Genomic DNA, 10,134 nt, shown 5'->3' with positions numbered 1-10,134 from the left:
ACGTCCACGTCCTGACATCCTAATGAAAGTAACAAAAGAGATTAGCACATTCATAAATGTGCCGAAGCTAACTCATTCGCGTTCTAATGTAATAGACAACACTAATTCACTCCACAAAAGCACATAGTCACGTAAACACATATGAATTTCATTTCTAGATAATGACTGTCCCACGGCGTTGCTAGAGTTCCAGTCAGAAACAGTAGTGCTCAAATGTCTTTCCAATAGGACTTCCAGAAACCTGTGGACTCGATTAACATCTTAGAAATTAAATCTCATACCCATATAATCACATAAGCATGTTATCACATAAGCATACAATAAATACTAGCACCTCAGCTAAGTGAGACAAACCCATGTGGTAATAACCACTTCCCACATACCCAAAGTATTCAAACCCGGTACGCTTTGATACCAAGTTGTAACGCTCTCAAAATAATACAAATAATCCAACTCATAAGAGAAGTAAGCATAATAGAATCGGTATACTTTCATTCATCAGAGTTCATATTATAAAAGATAATACATGCAATATATATTCATAAATGTTCATCCTAAATCTATAGCACGTAACATCAGTTAATAACAGCAAAATAAATACCCTACGAGCTTACATCTTTCCAAGACATTGCTTGGTTACAACAAAAAAGAGTCATAAGCTCTGTACATATAAAGCCCTTGGCTTGAATAAACATTTAAACACTTAAACAACAAAATAGAGCCATCCAGCTCCTATGTCCTCCCAAGCTACGTCCTTGGAGGAAGAATGTCATCGGTACCTGAAAATGGTTTCCCAAGTAGGGTGAGCCAAAGCCCAGTAGAAACAGTCTATCACAATATATGAGGTTTAACTAAGATATAAGTGTCAGAGATATATTCAATATTTATGAAAAACGCACATTCTTCACATGACCATACAGTACCGATATTCACATCTCAATTCATACCCCTTTATTCATTTCAAGTTAATTCATTTCATTTCAATTCATAGGCCAAGTTTATAATTCTCCGAATAACCCAACTGAGACTACAACTCAGTAGTTCTCAATTAACATAACTATTATACAAGCACTTCACTTGCCATTTTACGAAAATTTCGTCCGTTGGATCGGTACCCATGTATACACATGATTTTAGGACTTTCACCCTGGACACTTCGACCAACTTAATTTCAATGGAGTACATCCCCTATCTCCTTCCGAAACATGGAGTACATCCCCTTTTTCCACCCAAAACATTATACATATACAATGTATTTAAAAATACCGTCATATTCAATGACTATCAATTATACATATTCAATGCCTTAACATACCGTCATATTCAATGACACAATTAAATGATTAGTTTCAATTCACCTAATCCTCATGCAATTTCTACAACAATCATAGTTATCCTCTACCGATAGCCCAATACAGATATTTTTAAACAGATATTCAATCTTTATAACAGATAATTCATCACATTTTCATAGGTGAATGATTAAACAAATCCAACTACACCATTCATTCATACATCCTCTGAATTTCACATTTCTCATACCAATTCCATTATTTATACAAAATAATTATTCCAGACATTTTAGGGCAAAACTCTGCATTTTCCAAAAATTGATCCAAAAGTCAAAATCAACTATTTTAACACAAGATAACCTCATAATCAAACCCCATGATCAAATATATAACACCACATAGAAACCCCTCTTTTTAAACTTGAATCCAAACCTTAGGTTTACTCAAATGCTCCCAAAATTTCACTATTTATACATAACAACAAATGACTAGGTTAAAGATTATATTAAGGTATAGAATATCCCTACCTCAAGTGTAGAAGCCCAAAGGAGAAGTGGAGGAACTTCAAAAATGTCGGAACCAAACTCTATTAAGATGTAATGGTAGCCCTTGAGGTGCTCTACCTTTTTATCAAAGGGAGTAGGGTAGAGAGACCCTTAGATCCTAGGGGATTTGTAGAGAGAAGTCAGATTTTAGAGAGAGAATGAGCTGATCTAGGGTTTTTAAGTGAAAAGATACCAAAAAAATGATGTAAAAATGAGCTGCTGCGAATTGATATATGCGAGGCTCGCTCGAGCGAAAGAGTTGTCACTCGAGTGACCAGACATAATAATTGTCCTCGCTTGAGCGCAAGAAGCGTCTCTCGAGTGCAGAATACAAATTTCTAGAAGTTTTGCAGACAGAAGGCCGTCGCTCGAGCGCAAGAGTTCTCGCTCGAGCGAACAACAACACCCTCCCAGAATCTCTGCAGGTCTGAGAAAATACTGAAAGATCACAAAGCTCGCTCCAGCGCAAGAATCTTCGCTCGAGCAAAGAAGTTAAAACCTGGGCAACATCAATCTAGACCAACTAACAATCAACCTATCCCAAACACACCTAAAACATCCTAATACTCAAACTCAAAGAGTGGAAGGAAGAAAAGACATGGATAACAATATTAAACCATGAAAACCGAGTCTGGGATGCAACAATAGTCGGGTCAAAATCGAGATTGCTATATTGACCATTTTACACCTTTTAGAAAACCGTCTTTCTGGATCCATCCCTCAAGAAGTTGGAATGCTAAAGTCTCTCATTGAACTTGATTTGTATGTAAACAATCTCACAGGTTCAATCCCTGCTTCTATACGGAACTTGACCAACTTGACCATTCTATACCTTTATAAAAACTAACTTTTTGGATACATCCCCCAAGATGATGGAATGCTAAGGTCCCCAGTTTAACTTAGTTTTTCAGAAAACAATCTCACAAGTTCAATCCCTACTTCTATAGGGAACTTGACTAACTTGATCACTTTATACCTTCATAAAAACCAACTTTCAAGATCTATCCAGTAAGATGTCGCCTATAAATGGTTGTCAACCTCTCCCTCCTCTTCCGTCTCTCTCTCTCTCTCTCTCCTAAACACCCACCGCACCATATCTCTATCTTCAGATCTAGACTCCGTCGCCTCAGATCTGGACTCCGTCACTACCTTATATCTGGTTGCTTTGCCTTATCACCGTGGTGGATTTGACGTTAGATTTTGAACCCAAGCCTACCGGTGATAGTGGTCGAAGGGCAAGTTGAGGTCGAGAGACAAGGTGGTAGATGGTGGCGAAAAGTTGGTCTTAGCTTTGGAACCTCTAAGAGAGCTAGCATCGTTGTTGTAGGCCAATACGGCTTCTTCAAGAGTGTCGCCTCTAGCTTCTTAGAGTCGTGGCTGTTCAGTTTAATTTAAATTAATTTGTTTTTTTTTTTTTTTTTTTCCAGATATGATGATTGATGAATGAAGAGCTAACGATTTTACAGCAGTGATTTATAAGGGAGGTTCGATATCGGGATGGTTCAACGGAGGATTTATCATCGCCATTGACGGTTATAGAGTTGGGGTCAAATCTGAGTGCGTTCGGTAGGACTCACAAAGCTCTGTAGATAGGATTTCGTATTTCTTGTAATTGGGAGAATATGTGCTATTTGCCATTTTCTTGATCTCTTTCTCTCTATCACTCTGTTTTGTGTCTGAGCTAGCTAACGTACATTTGCTTTGATCTCTATGTATGTTAAAAAGATAAGAAAGAGGTTTGTGCTTGATTTGTTTGATTCAGTCTAAAAACATGTCTTTATATCTATGTGCATGTTCAACAGATAAGAAAATTTCAATAGATAACAAAAATTAAGTTACAAAAATTCAATAAATAAGAGAATGTTCAATCTGTGCTTTTTGCTTTGATCTGTGCTTTGATCTGTTCGAACAAATAGAAAAAATAGTTTATAAAAATTCAATAGATAAAAAAAATATTTCAATAGTTAGTTAAAAAAATTGAATAGATTATCGCCTTGGTAAGGGGAAATTTCAATAGATAGCAAAAATTTCAACAGATAAGAGAAAACAATTGAACTGATAATCAAAAAAAGTCAACAAATAAAAGTTAACAGATAAATTACGAGGTAAAATTGAAAACAAAATGACCTCCAAAACCAATAAAATAACTTTATACTAAACTATTTTACAAAAGATGAACCTCTCACCAACAAAAAAATATCCACTGGACCTAATGCCTTATACACTCTTTAAATTGGATTTATCACCAATTTTCTCCTAAAAAATGAGAGAAAAACAATATATATATATATGTGTGTGTGTGTGTGTGTGTGTGTGTCTGCAATTTGGGTTTAACTCTCGGAATTGAGCAGACAATTTCGGGTTACAATTTGAGTCTGGGCAAGCTTGGGTGACTCTCAAAATAACTTGGGCTGCGTTTAGACAATCTCCCAATCCATCTGAACTCACCTGATTTGCACCCCTAACTAAAAGAAAAATTAGTATAATTATATTAAATTTGTGAGATTAATTGTATTTTTTAAAAATCTCATGAAAGGTGAGTGTAAATTACCTAAAAAACTATTCATAATTTCAGATTATTTTTAAAACAGTTTTAGGGTTCGAATTTCCTTGTCTGAATGTTTTTGTTTTTTTTTAACACGCAAATTTTCCGAGAACTTGGGGCAAAAAAATTGAAGTAATTACATGCTGAGGACTTGACATCATTGGGGAATCAGATCCTCTCCTTACTCTCTCTGATTGCCTTCTTATTTGTTGGGTTATTGGGCCTACTTTTGGGCTCAATTTCGATGATCCATATCGTTATATTTTAAGATTTGTTGAGTATATTATACTTATAAAAAATTAAGTTGATCGAATATCAAAAACTACGTGTTCGAATCATCGAATTAAAAATTATTTTTTTTTAAAATTTAACAAATAGTTTTCCGAACATATACTTTCTGATATCTGGTCAATTTAATTTTTTACAGGTATGATATACTTAACAAATCTTAAAATGTGAACAGTTTAAATTATCGAAATTAGACCCAAAAGTGGGCCCAATGGCCTAGTAAGTAAGAAGACAAGGAAAAAAAAGCAAAGAGATGATCCAGATTCATCATTGGGGGCTCGGGGTCATTTTTTCAAACTTTGATAAATTATGGAGCGTTCAGGGTGGAGGACCTTTTCCTTGAAATTGACAAGTTATTCACTATCCTTTTCGATATGGCGAATACTATTCGGACAGTTGGAGGGTAAATTTATAAATTAAATAGTGAATTGATAGATTGGTAAATTATGATTTGAACAATTTTAAATAAATTGATAGGTTAAAAAATATTCTAACTAATTATTAAATATTTACATAATATATAATATTAATTTGCATAATATATTTTTATATATATAACATAAACTAATTTTACATAATATATTTTATATATATAACTATTAATTTGTAAAAAATTTCACATCTTAAATTTCTCTCATACTTATTTTTATTTTCATATTTTATTAGAGGTTAAAAATATATATATATATATATATATATATATATATGTATTAATTATGGAGGAGCAGAGCGGAGCAGTTTCAAAGACGGATTATAAATTTTAAAATTTAATTCACGGTTAACGAATAGGATCGATACTCTTTTAGCGGATGGGACAGTATTTTACACAACCTTAATGGCGGGAGTGGCACTAAAATTGTAGAAGAGTGGTCAAAACTTGTCAATAGGTTTTTTTTTTTTTTTTTAAAATAATAAAAAAAAAACGCTCCGTGGGAATATTATAGCATCCGTGAGCCTTGGCCCCAAGATAATTGATTATCAGCCAAATTTAACCTAACTCAAAGAAAGGGATCCACTACTGGGGTAAGCGAAGAATGTATAAATCTCCAACACAGGAGGTAGAATCTCGAGCGGAGTACAATACGATCAGTTTAATGAAATAAATGGGACGCTAGTTGTGCCTCCCAAGAATTGAGCCCTACTCACCTATGTAGAAGGCTAGCGCATTTCCACGCCGCCGCCGCCTCCGATGGTATCAACAAGTTGTTGAATCACTTCAATGCGTCATTAGAGGTCAATTCACCAACAACCGGTAGCTAGAAAATTGTAGTGGTGGCGGCAACTAACAATGAGCGGTAACTAAACATGATTAAAGGAGAAAATAAATGACTTTTCTTTTCATTTTCAATTTTTTTTTTTTAGAAATAGAATCTAATTTTATGAAAATGAAAACATAAAAAAAAAATTATATCGAAACAATTTATTTTTAAATTGTAAAAAATAAAAACAAAAGACGAAAGTATAAGGAACGACCAAAAAAATGGTTTTCTTGCCCGTGTGTGACGATTTACTACCTGTTCTACACGCCAAATGAGAAAGACTTACTTAAATATCAAACAAATAACGATTGATGTGTGTGTGACCTAAGCAATTCATGAAAAACGTTAGAAAATTGCAATTTTAGATTTGTAAATTTATGTACGATAATATAGTAGGAGAATTTGGTCCTATATGGTTAATGTGTGAAAAATTAAATATTCATATTATTGTGTATTAAATTAATTTTTTTTTAGAGAGCTCAAATTGAGATCCATCACGAGTTTCACTTTGATGATTCTAACTATTCATTTTTTATACCGCATTGTGTTGATTATATATGAAAAAATCAAATCAATTCGATAACTATAGCAACGTTTGTTTATGGCATCTATTTGAATAAAAATAAACGATAAATATTATTTAAAAATTAAACCATCTATTTTTTGAAAAATAAATACAATAAAATAACATTACTAATTTATTACCCGTAAATGACCCATAATGATGTGGTACTGAAGTTAGACCCCATATGATGGAAAGTTTGATAAATCAAAATTTGACATTTGTGAGACACATCATTAGGGATATAGATCCGCGAGCCTATTGATTGACCATAGATGCAAACCGATCCACCGTTATCTAAGAGAAGTTAAGTAGTTCTTCTATCGTTCAAGGGGTGACAAATTAGATGTCTCAAATATTTTTCTAACACTTTTCAATAGCCTTTAAAGGGAAAATGCTTCAAACACCTAATTTATTACCCTAAAAATCACTTCTAATGATATATCTGACAAGTGTCAAATTTTGATTTTTCAAATATTTCATCACGTGAGTTCTAACCTCAATACCACATAATTAAAGGTTATTTAAGGGTGATAAATTAGAGGAATGTAATATTGTTACTCCTAAAATTGTTGGAACAATATTTATAGGAATATGTTTGGTTTTAATTTCAAAATTAGTTTTATGAAAAAATAATAATTAGGCCAAGTTTGGGAAGACTAAAAAAGTGCACTTTTTGTCTTTTTGGACTAAAAAATTGAGGTTGAAAATATGGATGTTTGGGTTAACTTTTTGACTTTTTATTGAAAAATGTGTAATAAAAAATTGTAAAAATTGATTTGTAGGGAAAAATTTGAATTGGGAGTTGTGCAGCCGTAATTGTTGACTTTTGGTGAATAATGTTAACTTTTTAGCTTTTTGAGTAACTTTTTAGCTTTTTGGCTTTTTTGGATCTTCCCAAACTTGCCCTTAGTTTGATAAAAGTAAACAATAAAATGATAACTTTAAATTTTTAAAATTATTTTCATTCCAAAATAAAGGCAACACGACATGAAAATGAGTGTTTTTTATTTTTATTTTTTCAGTAAATTAATTTTTCTTTTTCTTTTTTTTTTTAAATAAAGAGGGATGCATTTATAAATCTTGTTTAGAGTAGTTCTAACCCAATAAGTTTACAAAGTATTCTTATAGCCTAGTTAATCCTATTTATTTGGACTTTTATTCCAAAAAATAGATTATGAAAATAAAACAAAAAAAAAATATTGGACATTGTTGTGTGTGCGTGTTTTTTTTTTTTTTTTTTAACTCAATATTCGACCTAATAGACTAACTAATTTGAGAAACCAATCCTACCATCCGTTAATTGGGAGTTCAGTTAAAAACATGTAAAACTTTATATAAATTAATCTCAAAAAATTATTTGCAAATAAAGATTTTGAACCTGAAATCAACTCTAAATCTAAGTCTTAATCACCAAGTCAACCCATTCAGTTTCATTCAACGTTGTGGGGGACCACTGAACCATTTCAATCACTTTTCAACATTAATCTGCCCCGAACTTGCGGCAAGAAACTTGTAATTAGATGTTGACTGATTTTTTTGGGTCTGGGGAACCATTTCAATCACTTTTCAATAGGGGTGTTCGCGGATCGGTTTTGTGCGGTTTGCGGTTCGGTTTTGACCCGCCCGCATCTATGCGGTTTGGGAAAAAGTCAACCCGCAACCGTCCGCAGTGCGGTTTGCGGTTTGTGCGGATAGGGTTTGCAAATGTGCGGGCGGTTGCGGGCGGTTTGCGGTTTACACTTTTTTCTTTAAAAATTAATTTTTGAGTTTTTTTTCCCAGCGAATTTAGGCATCAGATTCATTTTATATATTTGTGATAACAATTTTTTGACGAGTTTACAAATAAAAATTGAATATCAATGCATTAAATGAAAGTACCCGAAACAAAGAGACCCTACACTAGTATTTTTGCCATGAAAAAAATGTATATCAATGCATTAAAGGTTGTACTCAATTAGAATTGCCAGTTCAGTAATCAATAATCAAACTATAAGTTCCATCGACCATTAGAAGGAAAATTTTATTAAGAAAAAGTGAATGGATCACCAATGAAAATCATATAAGAAACCAAGTTTAGGACTTTATAATTCTACGGCATTAAGAAAGTTGAGAAATACTTAAAAATAAGGATCCTAGTGTCATAGAGAATATAATAGTGCTCCTGTAAAAGTTACAAAGTTGGTATATAAAAAATAACAATAATAATAATAATTAAAGTGCGGGCGGTTTTTGCGGGTTGCGGGTTTAAACCGCGACCCACCCGCAACCCGCAAATTTGTCATATTTCAAACCGCATCCGCCCGCATTATGTTTGCGAAACCGCCCATTCATATACGGGTTGGGCGGATTGGGCGGTTTGAGCGGTTCGGATAAACCGTTGCCCACCCCTACTTTTCAACATTAATCTGCCCCGCACTTGGGGCAAGAAACTTGCAATTAGATGCTGACGTTATTTTTTGGGCAAAGTACATATATCCCTCGAGATTTAACAAAATTACAGATGCCTTTTTAAAATTTGAGAAATTACAGATATCCCTAAAGGTACTATTTCCATAACAAATTATGGGACAAATTGTTATGAAAATATAAATCTCAGGGGGCAATTTGTTATGAAAATATACACCTCAGGAGGTATCTATAATTTCCGAAATCTCAGGAGGATATCTGTAATTTAGTTAAATCTCGAGGGAGGTATATGTAATTTGCCCTTATTTTTTTGGGTCTGGGTATTACTATTCTTGAAAAATATTAAAATATACAAAAATAAAATAAAATTTACTTATAAATCTCATCGAAGAAATGATGATATGTTTAGTTCAATAATTTTTCTTATAGACCAATTACTTCCATTGATTTTGAAAAAGTAAAATTAATATGTTATTTGAAAATTAAATTTACGATTATATCCGTATTTATATATATTTTTTCTACCAGAAAGGTATGATACACAACCTATGAGAATCAAATTTGGAATGAATTTTTACATAAATTTTTTTTTATTTATTTGGAATGACTTGAAATGTGAGATTTTTTAAATATTTCAAAATGAGTACAAAAATGGCTTGAAATATAAGATTATTTAAAAATTTCAAAAGGAGTACAAGAACTCCTTCGTAAGATTTGGGCAAATGTATAGTTAAAAAAAAAAAAAGGATTTGGGCAAATATATAATTCAAACTGTAACACTCCAATATAATACTTAAACATAACACTCCAATATAATGCTCAAAAAAAAAAAAAAACTTCTTAATGTACTTTTTTTAAACATAACAATTCAATATAACATACAAAAAAACTCCTTAGTGTACTTGTTGCCAAACGTAACACTCTAAAAAAAAGATGTGGGATTCTTCAAACCATTCCAAAAGTAATACAAAAATTCCTTAATAAGTTTTAGGCAAATGTATAATTTCCAATTATGAGTGTTACGTTTGAAAAAGTATACTACGAAATTTTTTAGTGTTTTTTTGTGTGCATTACATTTGAGTATTACGTTTGGGATTACATTGATTAGAGTATTACTTTTGGAATTACATTAATTGGAGTGTAACGTTTGGAAAAAGTACACTAAGGAGTTTTTTTGTGTGTTACATTAAGTTTTTTTTGGATTGTTACGTTGTTATATTTAGAAAAAATATAC

The sequence above is a fragment of the Camellia sinensis genome, chromosome 3, assembly GCF_055761805.1.
Source record: "Camellia sinensis isolate YWXY chromosome 3, ASM5576180v1, whole genome shotgun sequence".
NCBI classification, from domain to species: domain Eukaryota; kingdom Viridiplantae; phylum Streptophyta; class Magnoliopsida; order Ericales; family Theaceae; genus Camellia; species Camellia sinensis.
The sequence above is the reverse complement of the archived record's forward strand: the minus strand, read 5'-3'. Positions refer to the sequence as shown.